Source organism: Spermophilus citellus (genome assembly GCF_964194105.1).
Source record: "Spermophilus citellus genome assembly, chromosome: 3".
Lineage (NCBI taxonomy): Eukaryota > Metazoa > Chordata > Mammalia > Rodentia > Sciuridae > Spermophilus > Spermophilus citellus.
The window spans coordinates 52593357-52616670 of NC_138184.1; positions in this window are offsets into that span (position 1 = coordinate 52593357).

Here is a 23314-nt window from a genome sequence, read left to right on the forward strand (position 1 = left end):
GGGGTATAACTTATTCTAATTAGGATCCCATTCTTGTGGTTGTGCATGATGTGGAGTTTCACTGGTCATGTGTTCATATATGAGCAGAGGAAAGTTATGTCTGATTCACTCCACTGTCTTTCCTATTCCCATCCCCCCTTCCCTTCATTCCCCTTTGTTTAATCCAATGAAATTCTATTCTTCCCTTCCCCACTTGTTGTGTGTTAACATCCGTGTACCAGGGAGAACATTTGGCCTTTGGTTTTTGGGGAATGGCTTTTTTCACTCATTTTGATAGTCTTCAGTTCCATCCATTTATAGGCAAATGTCATAAGGTCATTTCTTTTAATGGCCAAGTAATATTCCATTGTGTATATATGCCACATTATCTTTCTCCACTCATCTGTTGAAGGGCACCTAGGTTGGTTCCATAGCTTAAGCTATTGTGAATTGAGGTGCTATAAACATTGAAGGGGCTATGTCACTGTAGTATATTGATTTTATATTCTTTGGGTATATGCAGAGGAGTGGAATAACTGGGTCCAATGGTGGTTCCATTCCAAGTTTTCTGAAGAATTTCCATACTGCTCCCAGAGTGGTTGCACCAATTTGCAGTCCCACCAGCAATGTATGAGTGTACCTCTTCCCCCACATCCTCACCAACATTTACTGTTACTTGTATGCTTGATAGTTGCCAGTGTGACTGGAGGGAGATGGAATCTCAATGTAGTTTTAATTTCCATATGTCTAATTACTAGAGAAGTTGAACATTTTTTTTCATGTATTTGTTGGCCATTTGTATTTCTTCTTTTGTGAAGTGTCTGTTCAGTTCCTTTTCACAAAAGACCTTTACATATTACAGGTATGAACCCTCCTGATCTCATTTCTCTTGCAAATACATCCTCCAATCTGTATTTTGTTTGCTGATTTTATGACATCTTTTTTCCCATAAAAATATCTAACAGTGATTTATAATTTGAATTCATCTTTTCTTTAATGTTTCTGGGTTTCTGCTTGAATGTAAAGGTCTTCCATTAGATGATACAGGTAATCTGTAAAATTTATTGCAAGTATTCCTTTTATATGTTAGTTTTCTGATGATGTTGCAAACAGAGGGCCAATATTTTCTTGTAGATGAATAGCTAATTTGGTTAGTACCATTACACCCTCCATCCCTTCCTTGCTGACTTGAAATAATTTTTTTGATATATCTATATGTGTGTGTAGATCTATTTTTATATAATATTTGTGAATATCTTATTGAGAGTACTTAGAAGAATCTGATTCTGAATTTTCTGTTAGATTAATCTTCTAGTGAATAGTCTAGTGCAATTAGGATATGATTTTTATTACGATATAATTGGAGAAAGTTCTAATATCGGATAAGAAAAGGCATTCTTCATTGTTCTTCAGGTTTGTCTTAGTCAATTGTCGCATTTTCTTCCCTTAGGTTTAATTCCTAAAGTGGACCTAATTCCTAAAAATCTCTTTCCTCAGTTTTAATTGTATTAAATTTTTATATTGACTTTGGGGGTCTTGTAGTGAATTTTATGTCTTCCCATTCAAGAATATATTACTTTGTTCCATTTATTTAGAGGGATATTGATTCTGTATATTCATAGATACCTAGATCTTTGCTAAATTCTCCCGTGAATTTATTAAGTAGTTTATGGAGTTTCTTTTGTATTCAAGGCACATAATACTATAATTTTAAAGATTCCACATTATTTCTTCTTTTTAGTATTTATACCTTTTACTTTATTTTCTGGATGTATTCTTTGAAACACCCAAATTACTATTAAATACAGATGATGATAACAGGCTTCTTTGTATAGCTATTAACTCTAATTAAAATGAGCTTAGTGTTTTATAATTTAGGATAGTATTTCTTGGTCACTGGTAAAAAAAACAAAACAAAACACCTTTTTTTAAAGACCACCAACTCCAATTCTATTTTATTTTTTATACCTTTACTTTATATATTTATTTTTATGTGGTGCTGAGGACCCAACCCAGGGCCTCACATGTGCTAGGTGAGTGCTCTATTGCTGAGCCCCAGCCCCAGGCCCCAAAAAACTTTTTTATATTTGAGTAATTGCCTTATATTCTATTTTTTTGGGGGGAGAGGGTACTAGGGTTTGAACTCAGGGGCACTCAACCACTGAGCCACATCCCTACCCCTATTTTGTATTTTATTTAGAGACAGGGTCTCACTGAGTTGCTTAGGGCCTCACTGTTTGCTGAGGCTGGCTTTGAACTCGAGATCCTCTTGCCTCAGCCTCCTGAAATGCTAGGATTACAAGGGTGCACTACTACACCCAGCTCTTAAAATTCTCTTTTTATGTAGATTTATATCAGTGATGGCTGCTTTATCAACATCATTTCAGAATTGAAATACTGATATATTTTGGTTTTTACTCTTTAATGATATGATGAATTATAATTTTATATTTCCTGGTATTAAATCACCTTGCATTCCTAGAATATGCCTAAGTTGATCACAAGGTATTACCATTCTTTGATTATTTGCTGAATTCCAATACTGTTATTTAAAATTTTAATCTTTACTCAAAAATTACATTCTTCTATACGTTTCTATTGTTTTTCATTTAAAATTGTGTTGATGCTTTATTGTGCGATTTAAGGGAAAGTAAAATTTCATCTTATGTATTATATTGAAGTGGAATAGATTTCTCTTAGCTAAACTTAACTGTCCTAAGTAACATCTAACCCTAGTGAATTTCTCAATATCTTTTTTCAGCATACATTTATTCTCTTTTAGGGTAGTTAATTTTTTTCCTCCCTCTTGGTTTAGTTTTGATAATCCGTTTTGCTACAACATGATTTTGCAACTCCAAACTAGAGCATTTCGTTTTGTATGTATACCGTTTTCCTTGGCCAGTGGATTGGGGTGATAAAGTGTTATGCTCTTTGCTTTCTGGATAGCTTTTAAGGATACTTTGGATTTTTTTCTTAACCCAAAAGTTATATATGTGTTTTTAAAATTTAATAATAATTAATGTACTTTCATCTCTCCTTCCGAATATTATCCATAATATATCATTCAGTGTTGATCATAGAGAGAGGTTCACATCAACTCTACTTTTATTTTTTTATTTTTTTTTATTGGTTGTTCACAACATTACAAAGCTCTTGACATATCATATTTCATACATTAAATTGAAGTGGGTTATGAACCCCCAATTTTACCCCAAATGCAGATTGCAGAATCACGTCGGTTACACATCCACAATTTTACATAATGCCCTATTAGTAATTGTTGTATTCTGCTACCTTTCCTATCCCATACTATCCCCCCTCCCCTCCCCTCCCTTCTTCTCTCTCTACCCCATCTACTGTAATTCATTTCTCTCCTTGTTTATTTTCCCATTCCCCTCACAACCTCTTATATGTAAGTTTGTATAGCAATGAGGGTCTCCCTTCATTTCCATGCAATTTTCCTCATCTCTCTCTTTCCCTCCCATCTCATGTCACTGATTAATGTTACTCTTTTCTTCCCACTCTTCCTCCCTGTTCTGTTCATATTTGCTCTCATTATGTCAAAGAAGACATTTGGTATTTGTTTTTTAGGGATTGGCTAGCTTCACTAAGCATAATCTGCTCTAGTGCCGTCCATTTCCCTGCAAATTCTATGATTTTGTCATTTTTTATTGCTGCATAGTACTCCATTGTGTATAGATGCCACATTTTTTTTATCCATTCATCTATTGAGGGGCATCTGGGTTGGTTCCACAGTCTAGCAATTGTGAATTGTGCTGCTATGAACATCGATGTGGCAGTATCCCTGTAGCATGCTCTTTTAAGGTCTTCAGGGAATAGTCCGAGAAGGGCAATAGCAGGGTCAAATGGTGGATCCATTCCCAGCTTTCCCAGGAATCTCCAAACTGCTTTCCAAATTGGCCGCACCAATTTGCAGTCCCACCAGCAATGTATAAGTGTACCCTTTTCTCCACATCCTCGCCAGCACTTGTTGTTGTTTGACTTCATAGTGGCTGCCAATCTTACTGGAGTGAGATGGTATCTTAGGGTGGTTTTGATTTGCATTTCTCTGACTGCTAGAGATGGTGAGCATTTTTTCATGTACTTGTTGATTGATTGTATATCCTCCTCTGAGAAGAGTCTGTTCAGGTCCTTGGCCCATTTGTTGATTGGGTTATTTGTTATCTTATTGTCTAATTTTTTGAGTTCTTTGTATACTCTGGATATTAGGGCTCTATCTGAAGTGTGAGGAGTAAAAATTTGTTCCCAGGATGTGGGCTCCCTATTTACCTCTCTTATTGTTTCTCTTGCTGAGAAAAAACTTTTAAGTTTAATTAAGTCCCATTTGTTGATTCTTGTTGTTAACTCTTGTGCTATGGGTGTCCTATTAAGGAATTTGGAGCCCGACCCCACAATCTGTAGATCGGAGCCAACTTTTTCTTCTATCAGACGCAGAGTCACTGGTTTGATATCAAGCTCCTTGATCCATTTTGAGTTAACTTTTGTGCATGGCGAGAGAAAGGGATTCAGTTTCATTTTGTTGCATATGGATTTCCAGTTTTCCCAACACCATTTGTTGAAGATGCTATCCTTCCTCCATTGCATGCTTTTAGCCCCTTTATCAAATATAAGGTAGTTGTAACTTTGTGGATTAGTCTCTATGTCCTCAATTCTAAACCATTGGTCCACCTGCCTGTTTTGGTACCAGTACCATGCTGTTTTTGTCACTATTGCTCTGTAGTATAGTTTGAAATCTGGTATTGCTATACCACCTGATTCACACTTCCTGTTTAGAATTGCTTTTGCTATTCTGGGTCTTTTATTTTTCCATATGAATTTTATGATTGCTTTATCAATTTCTACAAGATATGCCGTTGGGATTTTGATTGGCATTGCATTAAACCTATAGAGAACTTTTGGTAATATCGCCAGTTTGATGATGTTAGTTCTGCCTATCCATGAACAGGGTATATTTTTCCATCTTCTAAGATCTTCATCAACTTCTCTCTTTAGGGTTCTGTAGCTTTCATTATATAAATCTTTCACCTCTTTTGTTAGGTTAATTCCCAAGTATTTTATTTTTTTTTTGAGGATATTGTGAATGGAGTGTTTTTCCTCATTTCCGTTTCAGAAGTTTTGTCGCTGATATACAGAAATGCTTTGATTTATGCGTGTTGATTTTATATCCTGCCACTTTGCTGAATTCATTTATTAGTTCTAGTAGTTTCTTTGTAGACCCTTTTGGGTCTTCTAGGTATAGAATCATATCATCTGCAAATAGTGATAATTTAAGTTCTTCTTTTCCAATTTTTATGCCTTTAATTTCTTTCGTCTGTCTAATTGCTCTGGCCAGTGTTTCGAGAACTATATTGAATAGAAGTGGAGATAGAGGGCATCCCTGTCTTATTCCGGATTTTAGAGGGAATGCCTTCAACTTTTGTCCATTCAGAATGATGCTAGCCTGAGGCTTAGCATAGATAGCTTTTACAATGTCAAGGTAAGTTCCTGTTATCCCTAATTTTTCTAATGTTTTGAACATAAAGGGATGTTGTACTTTGTCAAATGCTTTCTCTGCATCTATCGAGATGATCATATGGTTCTTATCTTTAAGTCTATTGATGTGGTGAATAACATTTATTGATTTCCGTATGTTGAACCATCCTTGCATCCCAGGGATGAATCCTACTTGATCATGGTGCACAATTTTTTTGATGTGTTTTTGTATTCGATTCGCCAGAATTTTATTGAGGATTTTTGCATCTAGGTTCATTAGAGATATTGGTCTGTAGTTTTCTTTCTTTGAGGTGTCTTTGTCTGGTTTCGGAATCAGGGTGATGTTGGCCTCATAGAATGAATTTGGAAGAGCTCCCTCTTTTTCTATTTCCTGAAATAACTTGAAAAGTATTGGTATTAATTCTTCTTTGAAGGTTTTGTAAAACTCCGCTGTATACCCATCCGGTCCTGGGCTTTTCTTGGTTGGTAGTCTTTTGATGGCTTCTTCAATTTCATCCATTGATATTGGTCTGTTCAAATTGTGTGTATCCTCCTGACTCAGTCTGGGTAAATCATATGACTTAAGAAATTTATCGATGTCTTCACTATCTTCTATTTTGTTGGAATATAGGTTTTCAAAATAATTTCTAATTGTCTTCTGTATTTCTGTAGCATCTGTTGTGATATTGCCTTTTTCATCCCGTATGTTAGTAATTTGAGTTCTCTCTCTTCTTCTCTTCGTTAGCATGGCTAAAGGTCTGTCGATCTTATTTATTTTTTCGAAGAACCAACTTTTAGTTTTGTTAATTTTTTCAATAGTTTCTTTTGTTTCAATTTCATTTATTTCCGCTCTGATTTTAATTATTTCTAGCCTTCTGCTACATTTGCTGTTGTTTTGCTCTTCCTTTTCTAGGGCTTTGAGATGAAGTGTGAGCTCATTTATTTGTTGGTTTTTTCTTTTTTTGAGGAATGACCACCAGGCGATGAATTTTCCTCTTAAAACTGCTTTCATTGTGTCCCATAGATTCCGATATGTTGTGTCTGTATTTTCATTTATCTCTAAGAATTTTTTGATTTCCTCCTTTATGTCTTCTGTAACCCATTGATCATTCAGTAACATATTGTTCATTTTCCATGTGATGTAGGATTTTTCCTTCCTTCTTTTATCATTGATTTCCAGTTTCATTCCATTATGATCAAATAAAATGCATTGTATTATCTCCACCCCTTTATATTTACTGAGGGTTGCCCTATGGCATAATATATGGTCTATTTTTGAGAAGGATCCATGTGCTGCTGAGAAAAAAGTATATCCATTTGATGATGGTTGATATATTCTATATATGTCAGTTAAGTCTAGGTTATTGATTGTGATATTGAGTTCTATAGTTTCTTTATTCAACTTTTGTTTGGAGGATCTGTCCAATGGTGAGAGAGGTGTGTTGAAGTCACCCATAATTATTGTGTTGTGGTCTATTTGATTCTTGAACTTGAGGAGAATTTGTTTTATGAATGTCGCAGCACCATTGTTTGGTGCTTAAATATTGATAATTGTTATGTCTTGTTGGTGAATGGTTCCTTTTAACAGTATATAATGACCCTCTTTATCCCTTTTGATTAACTTAGTCTTGAAGTCAATTTTATTCTATATGAGGATGGCCACCCCTGCTTGCTTATGAGAACTGTGTGCGTGATATATTTTTTCCCATCCTTTCACCTTCAGCCTGTGTATGTCTTTTCCAATCAGATGTGTCTCCTGGAGGCAGCATATTGTTGGATTTGTTTTTTTAATCCATGATACCAGCCTATGTCGCTTTATTGGAGAGTTTAAGCCATTAACATTCAGAGTTACTATTGATATATGGTTTGAACTTCCATCCATGTTTGATTGTTTATCATTTTTTTTTTTAAATTTAGTTTGTTTCTTCGTGATTATCTTTCCCCTCGCCCTCTGTCTTTACTGAGGCACTTCCCACTGATGGTTTTGGTTATTGTTTTTCATTTCTTCCTCGTGTAGTGTTTTGCTCAAAATGCTTTGCAATGCTGGTTTTCTGGCTGCGAATTCTTTTAACTTTTGTTTATCATGAAAGATTTTTATTTCATTGTCATACCTGAAGCTTAATTTTGCTGGATACAGAATTCTTGGTTGGCATCCATTGTCTTTCAGTGTTTGAAATACATTGTTCCATGACCTTCTTGCTTTCAGTGTCTGTGATGAAAAATCCGTTGTTAACCATATTGGTTTACCCCTGAATGTAATCTGTCTCCTTTCTCTTGTAGCTTTTAATATTTTCTCTTTGTTCTGTATATTGGATATCTTCATAACAATGTGTTTTGGCGTTGGTCTACTGTGATTTTGTGTGCTCGGTGTCCTGTATGCATCTTCAATTTGTATATCTGTTTCCTTTTTTATTTCTGGAAAGTTTTCTGTAATTATTTCATTCAGCAGGTTTCTCATTCCCTTGGTTTGAATCTCTGTACCTTCTTCTATCCCGATGACTCGTAAGTTTGGTTTCTTCATGTTATCCCATAACTCTTGGATGTTTTTCTCGTGATTTTTTACCAGCCTTTCTGAGTTGGCTAGACTCTTTTCAAGATGGTATATTTTGTCTTCATTATCTGACGTTCTGGCTTCTACTTGCTCCACTCTGTTAGTGATATTCTCAATTGAGTTTTTAATTTGGTTTATCGTTTCCTTCATTTCTAGAATTATTGTTTGATTATTTTTTATAATCTCTATCTCCTGATAGAGATGCTTAACTTCTTCTTTTAGCTGTTTATGTAATTCATTCTCAATGTGTTCTTTCACTGCTTGAATTTGCTGTCTTGTATCCTCTTTAAGGTTCCATTCCATCTGTCTAAGGTGTTCCTTGAGGTCTTTATATGACCATTTTTCTGATGACTCTAGGTCCTCCTGAATATTTAGGCTGTCCTGCGTTGTTTGTACTCCTTTTCTTCCTTGCTTCTTGAAGCTGCTCATGTTGCTTCTTGTTCTGTTTGACTGCTGAGTTACTGTTTACTCCTATAAATTTATTTGATGCTTGGGAGGAAAGGTATTAGAAGGGAAGGGAAGAAGTCACTAAAGAGAATGAGAGTAGGCAGATAGAATTCAAGGAAGGGGGGATAAGAAAAATGAAAAGACAAAAGAAGAAAGAAATAGGAACTAAAAAAAGAAAAAAAATTTAAAAAAAATAATAATAATTAAAAAAAATTAAAATTAAAATTAGAAGAGAAAGAAGAAGAAAAAGAGAAAAAAAGAAAAAAGAAGATAGAAAAATGAAGATGAAAGAAAAACCCAAATCAAAAAAAAACAAACAAAAAAAACTAATAAATGCAGTCTTAGAGTTTGATTAACTTCTCTTCCACTAGGTGGCGCTGTGCCCACCAGGTCAAGTCTCTCCTGTCAGTACGCGGGAACCAATCACTGTGCAGCAGCTCCTCCCAGACTGGGCGAGTCTCCAATCCTGAGTGCCTAGGGCCTCCTCTTGTGTCCAATCACTTCCACTTTTCCTCTAGCCAGGCCCCTCTCACCACAATATTGCCTACAGGCCAGGTCTGCTGCTCCCGGGAGCCCTGTTTTCATGAACAACTGGGCACACTCTTCCAGTTTGCCATTCCCTCAGACCCTAAGTTTGTAGAGCTTGGGGCTGAGAATCCTCAGCGAATTTTACTTGCCCTCCAGTAGCCACTCCCCCGTAGCTGGTGCAAGAGACCTCAGCAGTCAGCCCTGGTGGGAGCGGCAGTCCCGCGCCGCGGGTCCCGCACCACCTGTGACTCCCTCCGGCTGACTGTAGCACTCACGGGAGAGCTGGGAGGGGCCCTTAAGGTTTCCCCGATGCGTGGAGAGGGAAAGCTAGGGGGTTACACACCTGTAGCAGCAGGCTTCAATGAAGTTATCTCCTCTGCCGCAGCCCTGCGACGCCAGCCCTCTGCCACAGTGGTGTCCCCCGCAAATGGCAACAGTTCGCCTCCCCCTGCCGGGCGACCAACGCAATGGGCGGGTCCCCACTGTCTCTCCCAAGCCCCGCCTGGAACCTGCGGCCACTACCCACGAAGGCCCGGCAGGCATCCACCTCTGTAGGATGGGAAGGGCTGACCAGCCGCCTCAGCCGGATGGATTAATGCAGAGTCACAGCTGTCTGTCTCAGTTTTTCAGACGCGACGGCGTGGGGCGCGGAGCACGGAGAGGCTTACTCACTTCCCGCCGCCATCTTCCTCTTCTCGCTATTTCGGGATGATGGTGGGGCTCTCGTTCCGCTCCCTCCGGTGTGTCTCAGCCTCGGGCTCCCGCGCCTCTCTCCGCTGCGGCCCCCACAGCCAGCGCTGCCCCGGTCACTCTCTCCGCCCCCGGCGTTCCCGGCTTCTGGCCGCACCGAGGCCCGCTCCGTGTCTCTCCGGCTCGCGGCTCCAGCGGCGCCCGGGGCCGGGGAGGCGACAGCCCCTGTCCGGCAAGTACCGCAGTCCCCAGGCCCCGCATCCCGGCGGCCACAAACTGTCACTTTTAATAAACCTACCAGTTCCCGGCAGGACCCCACTTCACGGAATTTTGCTAGAAGTTCCTCAGTAGGTAGACTGCCACTGTTCCAAAGGGTCTTTCTGATCCCGTTAATGTGGAGACATTAGAATCGCTGCTTCCTCGTCGGCGGCCATGTTCTGGATCAACTCTACTTTTAAATATCTGTTAAAATATTCTTTTGAAGTCAAGTACAAAATAAGATTTTGTGAATACAAATATTCACTCAACAAATAGACCTTGAGCTCAGCTCCTCCCAGCTCCTTTCTAAGTGTGGGTGATAAAGTTTTGAACAGATTAGGTCTTTACCTTGCTTTGTGGAGTTTACATTTGGTAAAATTACAGTTTCCCACTGAGAAATGTATATGATCAAGTTTATTGATTGTTTTATTCAATTCCTCTATGTCCATAGTTATTTTTTTCTTTACTGTTTCTTTTAAACTCTAAAAAAATTTCCTACTATTATTCTTGTTTATTAAACTCTCCTTCATTGGTAATATTGTAGCTTTATATATTAGATGCTTTTTATTTTTAAATGACTACAGACTTCTTAGAGCTTCTTCATCAATTGTACTTTGATGATTACATGATATCCATTAGATTTATTCTCTTTCCTAATATTAATCTTGCTGTTGCTGCTTTTGTTTGCATTGCCCTGATATAAAGTAATTTTCAACCTTCTTGTTCCATTTTAGTTGAATGAACACAGCTGCATTTTTCTTTAAACCCTAATGTGACAGTCCCTTATGTGAGGACCTGGTTCTCCCATATTTACTATTGTGACTCTAGAGCTGATTTCATTCCTCTCATGAATTTACTCATTTATTCTACAAACACATTTTAAGTACTTACTATGTGCCAAATATACTGGAGATTCTGCAATGAACAAATCAGAGAAAACCTCAAACTTGTGGTATTTATATTGTAGTTGGGGAGACAATGATGTTAAAATGTAATAAGTCAATTAATATTAAGTATGACTTGCCAGGCTTATGTATTGGAAACTTGATTCCCAATAGCCCATGTCAGGAGATGGAACCTTTAAGAAATGTTGAGGTCATGAAAGCTCTGCCGTCCTCAGTGGACTAATTCTCTTTTAGTGGAAGTGGATTCTTTATAAAACGATGATCGGCCCCCAATTTTTTTTCTCTCTCTGGCCCTCTCTTTCTCCTTCTGCCATGTGATACCCTGTGCCATATTGTGATGCCACAAAAAGACTCTTGCCAAATGCTCTTAACTTGATCTTAGACTTCCCAGACTTCAGAATTGTGAGAAAATATTTTTTCTTTATAAATTACCCAGCCTTTGGTATGTTGTTACAGTAACATAAAACAGACTAAGATAGGAAGTCACAATTTTAATTATGGTGGACTGAGTAGATCCCACTGGAAAGAAAAATGACAACCCATCGCAAAAAGAATTGGAAGAGATGGGGAAGTGAGCCAAGTAGGTGTCTGGGATAATATTTTTCCAGGCAGAAGGAATGGCCATTGCCTAAGATGTTTTTTGTGTGTCTGGCATGTTTAAAGCCATCGAGAAGGCTAATGAGGTAGATTTGGAAGAGAGTTGAGAGACAATGAGTTTAAAAGTCCCATAGTCATTTAAAAAACATTTATTCTAAGTGAATTGCATAGTTATTGTGATATTTTAAAAATTTTATTTATTCACACTTATTAAGATATACATTCATACACAATGAAATAAATGTACCCTGCTAAATTTTGATGTATTTATATATTTGTGTAACTGTCACCATAATTGAGATATATACAATTTTCATGACTCAGAAGATTCCTTTGTACCCTTCTTAGTCAAACCTAGCTCCTATCCCTGGCTTGGGGAATATTATGCTAAGTGAAATTAGCCAATTCCAAAGAAACAAAGTCTGAATGTTTTCTCTGACATGTGGGGGCAGCTACGGAAAAACAGAGGTACTTTAGTTGAGGCAGAGAGGAGTGAAGGGAGTGGCGGGTACAGGGGAAGAAAGGATAGTAGAATGAATCAGATATTATTACCTTAGGTGCATATATGATTACATGACTATTGTAACTCTACATCATGTACAACCAGAAGAATGAGAAGTTATACTCCATTTATGTAGGATGTGTCCAAATGCATTCTACTGACATGTATAACTAATTAGAATTAAAAAAAGCAAAAAAAATGTAGTCATCCTAACAGACAAGAAGTGCTATCTCATTGTGTTTTTAACCTGCATCTCCTAGATAACTCGTGGTATTGAACATGAGTGCTTATTACCTATTAATGTGTCTTCTTTTGTGGAGATTCTGTTCTAATATTTGCCTATTATTTTTTGTTGATCTTTTATCAAATTGTTGGGTCCTTATGTATTCTTGATATGAGCCCTTTTGCATCCGTGTACACCATATTGTACTTTTATGTATACCTACTTATACACTCATACATATATATGAATATGTAGTCAACCACAGCCAATGTCAAGAGAGTAATATGTGACAATGTATCAATTGTTAAACAATGATAAGGTTTATTGAAAGATAATTTTTTAAAGAATGATTTATGGGTCAGGGCAATAGATTGTATGAGACATAACACTTGTAACCCCTAAATTCTAAAGGAATTTCCTGCATGGCACTCATTAATGTCTACATATTTTGTGACGCATTGTGCAGAACTACTGCAAATTCTTTCATTTCAAATCATACCTTTAACTCTCCACTGGATACAAACGGAATGGGCTTGATTTACTTGGCACATTCTTTCCATCCTCTTTGACTTGCTGAAAACACATGGCGTGGTCAAGACATGGCAACTACAGATTTTACGCATTACATCTCAGTTCAGGCTTCCTAACCATCCCTGTTTTCAGCTCGATTGATCTGTAATTACCTGATTATTTATCTAGCATGACCTTCTGAAATGTCACAGGGATGAAGTTATATGTCAGAGGCTTAAAAAGAGATACGTTTACCATTTTAGCTTCCAGTGGGAAGATCTATTTTCCCAGCAGTTATTTAATTCCATCACAGTGTCCCCTTCACCTGAAGGGAGTGCCACAGTGCTCAGCTCAGCCTGCCAGATGAGCCCTCCTGTGCTCTATGTTCTTTCTCCTCTGCACCCTCATCCTGTGCTGGCTTAGTGTGCACATACCAGAAACCCACCTCTCCATTTCCTCCAATTCTGGAAATATTATCCCAGCCAGTGTCTTGTTGAAAAATTAAATTTAACAAATAGAAGTGTAGTGAAGTTTTAAATATAGATCAGATGCATCCCTAGGATTTGCTTTTAACTGCACACCTTCTAAGAAATTATATATATATATTTTTTTACTCCCCGCAAATTACCTAGCAGAAAAAAATGACAAGAGTAATCTATTTTTTTCACAGCTGGTCGGTTGGCCAGAGTTTCTCATCAAGGAGTACATGCTGTTTGCTCCCCAGATGGACAGCCTGGATGAGCTACAAATCCATTGAGCCTGGGACACAAGGTGGAAATTATACTGCCAGGACTTTTAATCTTGCACAGCTCTGCACACTTGAAATTGCAAGTGGCCCATTTCCAAATGAGCATCTATTGGGACAATCTCCTATATCTTGTCAGAATGATTCCCATTAAATCCTCAGCTGGAATTAGACCAAAAACTTGTAATAATTACGGGAAACTTATTAAAAAGTGGAAGCCCTAGACTGTGACAGGGAAAACACTCAGGCGACATTAACAGTAATTGAAATCTCTGAGTTTTTCTTTCTCAATCAGTGGTGGTTGATGGCCAAGCACAGAATGCCTGAATGAGAAGGTGTGAAACTCAGACGCCCAATTTCCAAAGGGTAAATTGTCTTTTGTTTCATTATAACAATGTGGTATGAGAGTAGGGTGAACTGTTCATTCTCAGCCAGAGGCACCTGCCAAGCCCTCAGGGATGGGTGCTAACTCAGCCTCTAACCTGTCCCATGGTCCTGTGGGTCCTCATTCCTCCCTCCTTAGCCCATCCACCTTTAAAACCCACTGCTTCTCCGACTAAATCCTAAGAGGTTAAAGAGAACCATTTTAAAGGAATAATTTTGAGACCTGTCCCAGCAAATATTTTACTAGTACCTTTAGGGTTTTGTTTCAAAATCAGGAGCGTTAGAATCATCTTTTCTTAACTCCAATTGCAAGAATATCCCTCACTTTCAGCTTATAGTTGGGAAAGTTCTTAAAAGGGAATTTATCAAGTTAGGAGACTTTTACAGCTCGTTTTTAAGACAGAGCCACATGACACCTAATCATGTTTGACTTTTTGTTTTTTTATTCCTGGCAGTGATTCTTAGGCAAACTTAAGTTTGTTTTGACTTTTATAGCTCATAAGGACGTAAAAGATAATTTGGACCCTTGAGAGAGTAACAGAAGAAAACAAAACAAAAAAAAAACCCTCAAAATTTGGGCTCATTAATGATAGGTCATTCTCAATGGCAAGTCATTAGACTCCTAGAATAAACCCCATTGTATCTCTCTCTCTCTCTCTCCCTTCCTCTCTCTCTCTCTCTCTCTCTCTCTCTGGTACTAGGGATTGTACCAATCTTAAGGGGCACTTAAACACTGAGCCACATCCCCAGCCCTTTTTATTTTTATTTTGAGATAGGGTCTTGTTAAATTGTTTAGGGCCTCACTAATTTGCTGGGGCCGGCCTCCAACTTGGCCATCGCCCTGCCTTAGCCTCCTGAACTGCTGGGATTACAGGTGTGTGCCATATTGCCTGGCCGTATCTCATTTTTGTAGAAATTCTAGTGCTCAACCAGGGTCCCAAGTAGGAAGCCACACCACAACGGTAGTACCAGGCTGAATTGTGATTACTGTTCTGCAGAAGGGACAGTAGAAAACTGGAGTACAACTAGAGTAGAGGAATAAGCATGATGAGGTTATAACCAAACCTCATGTAAGGGAGCAGAAGAGAGAACTCTGAGACCTGACTTGAGGAAGAGGGAGTCAGCTTATTCTTCATGACTTTACAGTCATGGACAGTGGTACCACTCAAGGGTGCAGAGAAGGCACATCAGGTAGGTGGTTGCCCAAATTAAGGGAAAAAGCTATAAAAGATGAGTGATACCGGGTACTCAGGAGGCTGAGGCAGGAGGATGGCAAGTTCAAAACCAGCCTCAGCAACTTAGCGAGGCCCTAAGCAACTCAGCAAGACCTTGTCTCTAAATAAAATATAAAAAAAGAGCTGGGGATATGGCTCACTGGTGGAGTGCCCCTGAGTTCAATCCCCAGTACCCTCCCCTCAAAAGAAGATGAGAGCATATGCATTCCTATACTGGTGTGCAGGAAAGGGCTGGGTAATCATTGGAGTCACTGTGGAGGAGACTTACTTATGGTAACCAATCGAAAAGTAACTCTAGCTCTAGTCCCCTTCCACTTTGAATGCTCTATGGTTTTGTGAGACTGGATTTGTTTTTTCAAGAGGACGAGGCATACTTTTGTAACTAGCATTCAAATGAAAGCTAATATTCTATAGGAAAGTCACTTTTCTTAAGTATGCTCCAATGCTACTTATATGATCTTCTTTGCAACCTTTATCTTCATATGGATTTTATAACCTGGATCCTGCTCTAATACAATTTAAATTTATCATCGATTCTGAAGTAGCTAAAATTTAACATATTTGCTTTTGGAATGGGAAAATAGATCCTCATAATGATAATTATGATTATGACCACTTTAAACACTTGTTTTAAAAAGCAAGATAATAGGCTGGGGATGTGGTTCAAGTGGTAACGCGCTAATCTGGCATGTGTGGGGCGCTGGATTCGATCCTCAGCACCACATAAAATAAAAAATAAAGATGTTGTGTCCACTGAAAACTGAAAAATAAATATTAAAAAATTCTCTCTCTCTCTTTTTTTAAAAATGCAAGATAATACATTTTGAAGAATTTAAGGTATCTTTTTTTTAGACTAAGAAATATTTTTCATTTGTTCATTTTAGATATACGTGACAGTAGAGTGTATTTTGACATTATACATACATGGAGTGTAACTTCCCATTCTTGTGGTTGGACATGATGTGGAGCTTCACTGAATATAAGAAAGTTATGTCCCACTTATTCCACTGTCTTTCCTATTCCCATCCCCCTTCCCTTCCATTCATCCCCCTTTCTCTAATCCAATGAACTTCTGTTCTTTCAAAAATTCTCCCTATTGTGCGTTAGCATCTGCAGATCAGAGAGAATATTTGGCCTTTGGTTTGGGGAGATCGGCTTTTTTCAGTTAGCATGATAGTCTCCTGTTCCATTCGTTTACCAGCAAATGCCATAATTTCATTCTTTTTTATGGCTGAGGAATATTCCATTGTGTATATAGACCACATTTCTTTATGCATTCATTGGTTGAAGGGCACCTAGGTTGGTTCCATAGCTTAGCTATTGTGAATTAAGCTGCTGTAAACATTAGTGTGGCGGTATCACTGTAGGATGCTGATTTTAAGTCCTGTGGGTATAAACCAAGGAGATGGATAACTGGGTCAATTGGTGGTTCCATTCCAAGTTCCCTGAGAAATCTCCATACTGCTTTCTGCACCAATTTGCATTCCTACCAGCAATGTATGAGTGTATCTTTCCCCCCACATCCTCATAAACATTTAACATTTACAGATTCTCGTATTTTTGATTGTTGCCATTCTGACTGGAGTGAGATGGAGTCTCAGTATAGTTTTAATTTGCATTTCTCTAATTGCTAGAAAAATTGAACATTTTTTCCATATATTATATATATATTGACCATCTCTATTTATTCTTTTGTGCAGCCTTATCAGTTCCTTTGCCCATTTATTGATTGGGTTATTTTATATTATTATTATTTTATTTTTTTGGTGTTAAGTTTTTTGAGTTCTATATGCATGCTGGAGATTAATGCTCAATCTGAAGTGCAGGTGACAAATATTTTCTCCTGATTTAAGGCATCTTTAGAATGGAGCCAGAATTGCATGAGTAGAGTTTGCATCCTGAGTCTTCTGTTGTAACAGCCCAGTTATGACGTCACTGGCTGTTTCATCACTCAAAACGAGTTCCTGACATGAGATGGCTCGAAACTCTGGAACAGAATTTGAGTCTTTGCCTCCTTAGGTAACAAACTATTCTGTGGTTATGAAGTGTTAGCCCATATAAAGCAGCACTTCAGGGTGCTCGAATGTTCCTTCCACAGAAACCTAAGTGAGGTGGCATGGGAAAGTGTTGAGTGACAGCATGAAATATGATGAGCTCCATGTTCATTCCAACCCAGAGCCGGGATGCGCTTCCCTGAACAGGGAGCCATGGGGTGTGCAGTGCCTGATTTCCTGCTCAGGAAAGGATTAACCCTAAGACAATCAGAAGACTGAGAATTGCCTTTCTAGGTAGGTGGGGCAAAGGAGGTCCTGGAAGCCGTGAAGATGACAAGAGTCTGGACAAGAGAATTGGAGGACAGCAAGATATACCATCACTTCTTCCCTAACACCATTTAGCTTACCTTAATAAATCCTATTTCCTCGGTTGCTGTCCTCCTGTCAGCCACTATGACATCCTCTTTGGTTTCTGCTTGTGTCCTGTGAGATCCTGAAGGTCTACTCACTTTTCCTAGTTCCTTGGGGAATAAAATAACAAAATGGTGGCACTTGATATTCAATTTTTTTAAATCACCTTCAGCATCATTTTCTCAGCGTCTACTTGGCTCTTGACCTGACTTCTTTCTCCTGTTTCTCAGCCATGAACAGGAAGTAAAAGGATTTTGTTGCTCCTCTCAGTGCCCTTGGCCCTGCCAGAGAGCCTGGGTCTACTATAGAGAAGGAGGTCTCAGGCTTTGGGGGATTTGCCTTAATTCTTAAGAGCTGTCAGAATCTGTCTGGTTCCCCAGGGCAGATCTGGAGGAAGTCTTCCTTACCCAGCAGACAGAAATGTGGGAAAAAAAGTTTGAGAGGGGACACAGAGATCCAGAGGGAAGTTCAGGCCCTAAATGAAGCCGCAAAGATGGCCATACAGTTGGCATCTCTCATGCCTTTCTTCCCAATCTACCTGTGTTCTCCTTTGTTCGGTGGCCCTCAGCTTCCTTTCCTTCCCTGCCCAAACACACTTGCTTATGAAAAACCCTGTGCTTGGGCTGGGGATGTGGCTCAAGCGGTAGCGCGCTCGCCTGGCATGCGTGCGGCTCGGGTTCGATCCTCAGCACCACATACCAACAAAGATGTTGTGTCCGCCGAGAACTAAAAAATAAATATTAAAAAAAAAAAAATTCTCTCTCTCTCTCTCTCTCTCTCTCTCTCTCTCTCTCTCTCTCTCCCCCTCTCCCTCCTCTCTCACTCTCTCTTTAAAAAAAAAAAAAAAAAAAAAAAAAAAAAACCCTGTGCTTGCACCCGATCCCATTCCTAGCAGTGAATCCCCCTCCAGCCACCTCTGGGGTTCTGCATTCCTTGCTATTTCCTCCACTGACACCTCACAATTTTGTTCAAGATCATGATGCAAAAGTCTGATCCGTGATCACAAATGGCAGTGGGCCTACTTCCTGGTAATGCAACGAGATGCATGGATCTTAAGATCATTCTACACAAATGGATTGAGTAGTGTATTAGTGTCTCATGGCTGCTGTAACAAATTTCCACGTTTTGTGGTTAATAATAATGTGGATTTATTCTTTTAGAATTCTGGAGGTCAGAAATCCAAAACCAATGTGTTGGTGTGCCTTCTGGAGGCTTCAAGGGGAAAATCTATTTCCTGGATTTCCTAAAGGCTGCCTGTGTCCTTGAATTATCCTTCAATCCACCCTCTGGCTTCTGCCTTCACCTCTCCTATTACTCTCATTTCCTGTTTCCACTTATGAGGACCTTAATGATGGCAAGTGGATCTTACATCAGGGAAACCTGGATATCCCAGGATAGGGTCTTTGTCACACTATCCTTAACTCAAATCGTATCTGTCGAGTCCTTTCATTAATTAATTTATTTATTTTTATGCGGTGCTGAGGATTGAACCCAGTGCCTCACACATGCCAGGCAATTGCTCTACCATTGAGCCACCACCTCAGCCCGTCAAGTCCTTTTAACTGAATGTAGAAGGTGACATATGCATGAATTCCTGGAATTAGGATATGGACATTTGGTGTGTGTGTTTGGGGATGGATATTTCAGCCTACTACAAGTAGTATTTAAGGTAGATATTTTTAAACTCAGTGTTTCTTGAACATAAGCCATAGACTGCTTTTTAAAGGAATAAAATTTTATAGACACCCTCAATTTAACTTATGTTTATTAAATTGTTACATAAATACATATAAATGTTAAACTGCTTATAAAATTCACGTGTATAGCTCTTATGCAACAATATAACTAAAACAAATTCACCAATTAAGTGCAAACAAGCTATAAAGCGAATGAAATCTAAATTAAGCATTTATTTAATGGGAGAGAGAATGTGGCTTCCCTGAACATGGAATTATTAAGAAATGACAAATATGGTGCTGACCACTGGGGATCCTTGTCCTCTGAGCCCAACACAGCCATGCTATATCATCTATGGGGCGAGGACTGAATTCTCCCTTCTTTCCCCTTTCAAACAGTAGCAACATTTTCTTTATAAAAGATGCTCTGGTATAGTTTGCCTTGCACTGTCTTGAATATTTGCTTATTTCACTTCTCTTCTTTTCCAATTTGCCCAAGACAATGAAAGTATTACTACTTGGTCCCAATACAGACTCTGAATCCACAGGTAGAAAATGTGAATTTTCTGAATTCAAATGGGATAGAAAATGGTTCTTCTAGTGATCCAAAATATGCTTTCTTCTTCTTTTTTTTTTAAAGGAGACTACTTTTAATTTGAAAAAAAAACAATTATACTTTCTTACAGAGAATTAATTCGAGAAATACTGTCTTAACCCTGAAATAATAGAAATAATAATAGGCAAAGTAGGAAATAGTTTTCATCAAGAAGATTCTCTCAGGTTTATCTTACATCACGTAGGTCGTAACTTTTTATAAGCTTTACAAGACACATCCAAGCTCTCAAAAGGGGTAATTGAATTTTGTTGTTGTTGTTGTTATTCACTTGATGGAAAAAAATATATTGAAGAGGAGAGAACAGGAGAGAATGTGAGAAGATGGGTGGGAAAATGAGTGAGTGAGAAGATTATCGATACATTATTTTTTTCTCCATCTTTCTTCTGAACTAGTTTTTTTTCTCTTTTCTTTCTTTTCTTAATTTATTTGGCTTATTTATTTATTTATTTTTTATTTGGTTTATTTTAAAGTTCAATCTCCTATACAGTTTTCAGGAGTTGGAAGTTTTCAGTACCTGGGGTAGGAAAGGGGCCGAAGGGAGGAGATAAACTTACCTGAGCTCCTAGAAGCTAAAACCTATCACTCTTACCATTTTGATTGACAGGACTCACTGCAGGACACATCTCACCCCACCCTGTTCCTACCTCCTCCTAAGGAAACGCCTCAGAAGAGTTGTCCACACTGATGGTCTGCAGCTCTCCTCCCATTCTCTTTTCAGTCTTCTCCAGTGACAGTGTCTTGTCTGCCATGCCACCCGGGGCGTCATATCCAGGGGTCAGTCCTCAGTCCTCTTCCAAGTTCCTTCATCTGGGGCAAGTGTCTCCTCAAACCTTGCAGTCACCCTGGACTCCTTTCTCTTCTCCTCCACATCTTAAATACACCAGGTCCACCTTCCAAACATGCCCAGAATCTGACCCTTCTCGCCCTCCTACCACCACCATCCTGGTCCAAGTTGTGGTCACTGCCAACTGGGTGGACGGCAGGGAACTTCCATCTTTTTATTTCTTTTATCCCTACTATGATCAGAATGTTAATCTCTCCCTAAAATTCATACGCTGAAATCCTCAACCACAGAATGATTTTATTTGGAGTTAGAGCCTGTGGGAGACGATCAGGTCATGAGGGTCAAAACCCACAAATGAGATTAGTGCCCTTGTGAACGAGACCCCAGAGAAACCCCTGGCCACTTCTGCCAGGTGCTGTTTGACGGAGAAGACAGGTGACGAGGAAGTGGGCCTACACCAGATGCCAAATCGGCCACCACTTTGATCTGGGACTTCCAAGCTTCCGGATTGTGAGAAGTGAATTCCTGTTGTCTCTAAGCCACGCATCTGTGATGTTTTGTTATAGTAGCTTGAAGGGACGGAGGCAAGGTTCTCTGCCCTTTTCTAGAACATTCTTGAAGTAGAAGTTAGAGTGACTCTTAATCTTAAAACGGATCACACCCTGGGTCCAATGGCTGCTCACCTCACTCCAGGAAAACCTGAGCGATTATGCCATGATTCACATGGACTGCCATGATCGGACCTTACTTTGATGTCTTCTGTCACTTCCTTTTGCTCTCTCTGCTCTGGTCACTTGGGCCTCTTTGCTGTCTCAGGAATGCGCCAAACTCTCTTGCTCATCAAACCCTTTGCCATTTGCTTTGCCAACTGCACCTTCCGCCAATCATCAGTGGCTCAGCCCCTCACTTCCCTCAGCTCTGTTAACACTGAAGGCTCTTTTTAAGCAGGGGAGTTCCAACAATTTCTACTCCTCTCACCCTGCTGCTTTTATATTTACATATTCATTTGCTTATTTTCTAGAGCCTGTCCCTAAAATATAAGTTTCATAAAGGAGGGAGCTGCTTTTTGTACTCTGTTTTCCCCAAGGTCATGAATTATGAACATCACCAAGGAAAATTTTGTGGTTATGAATGAAAGAATGAAGGGCTTCAGTATTCTTGATATCGTATACCTAATCCATTTTTTTAAATGAAAGGGTATCCTATGAAACATAACTTAATTTTAAAAATCTAATAATTTGTAGGCACTTCCCCATATCCAAATCATTCCTCCGTGATATCTTTTCAAAATCATTCCTTAGTATATCTATTTTAGAGAATCATGAAATTTACTTACTAAATTCCTTATTGTTTTAGTCCAGGTTTTCACCGCTGTGACTGAAAGACCTGACAAGAACAATTAGAGGAGGAATAGTTTATTTGAGGCTCACTCTTTCAGAGATCTTGGTCCATTGCTCTGGGTTCAAGGTAAGGCAGAGTATCATGGCAGAAGGGCGTGGCAGAGGGAAGTGGCTCAGGAAGGGGGGAAAGGAGGGGAGGGGGAGGCACCACTCACTAGGGACAAAATATAAACAGCAAAGTCATGTCCCTCCCAGTGACCCACCTCCTCCAGCTATACCTTACCAGCCTACAATTATTGCCCACATCAGGGGATTAATCCACTGATTGGATTTTAACTCCCATAACCCAATCATTTCACCCTCAAGGTTCTTGCATTGTCTCAGATTTGAGCTTTTGGGGGACACCTCATAGACAAACCATTACACTTATGGATGCACATTTTGATGGTGTGCAGAATTTTGTAGTTAAAAAAAGCTTCAGAAATACACAGCCCCTTCTCACACATGCTCTCTTCCTTTCTATGGAATCACACGTCCACTAGAGCAGGAGAGTCAGCAGGCTTGGAGTTCCTCTGCTGGCCTCCAAACTTGTGCGACCATGTGAGGGGCTTGGGTTTCCTCCCTTTATAAATTTCACATGGCCACCCAAATGTTGGTCATTACTGTCCGTGTTCTACGTGGTACATTTGAGTCAGAAACAGAAAATAAGCCTCTGATTTCTTTTTTTCCAAACCAATATCCAGTTCTGTTGTAGTATGGTATTTCAATTCTTCTCCTGATAGGATGTATAGCATATCAGTCAATCTGTGATTTTTTTTTCCATCTTAAGAGATTTCAGTTGAACATTCAAGGATTATAGCTTATTGTGTTTTGCTAATTTCATGCACACTTTTGCCTGAGTTTATCTTTAGCACCTCTTAAATCAGTGGATCAGAGGTAATTTAGATAAGTCATCTGCTTTTACTTCCTACCCAGTGATCAATAAGTAACTGTTTAGTAATAGCTAAGTGTTCGCACTTTGAAATGGGTAACAAGTACTATGTGCCTGGGTTATTAATACACAAACTTGCTGTTGTGTGCTAAGGGGAAATGTTTTCTTCCATGGGAGAATATGCGCCTTCTAACATGGAATTGGCCATATATCAGACTCATCAGCTTAAGGAGCTATCCATTTTCCATCTTGCAGAGAATGCAAGATGTAAATTTGCATTCTTTTAAATTTGTTTGCCACTAAAAAATTTAAGGAGATCCCAAGTATTTTTATTCATTCATTCAAGTGGGCTAGCTCAAGATGTCCTTAATCAAAATCTCAGAATTAAAAAAAAAATCAAATAGGACTAAAACTATTGGATGCCTAGGAGTGGCAGATTGTGTGTATCTGTAAAATATATTCTATGTATTACCTATGATAGACATAATGATAGTGATCCCTATTCTTAATATTTT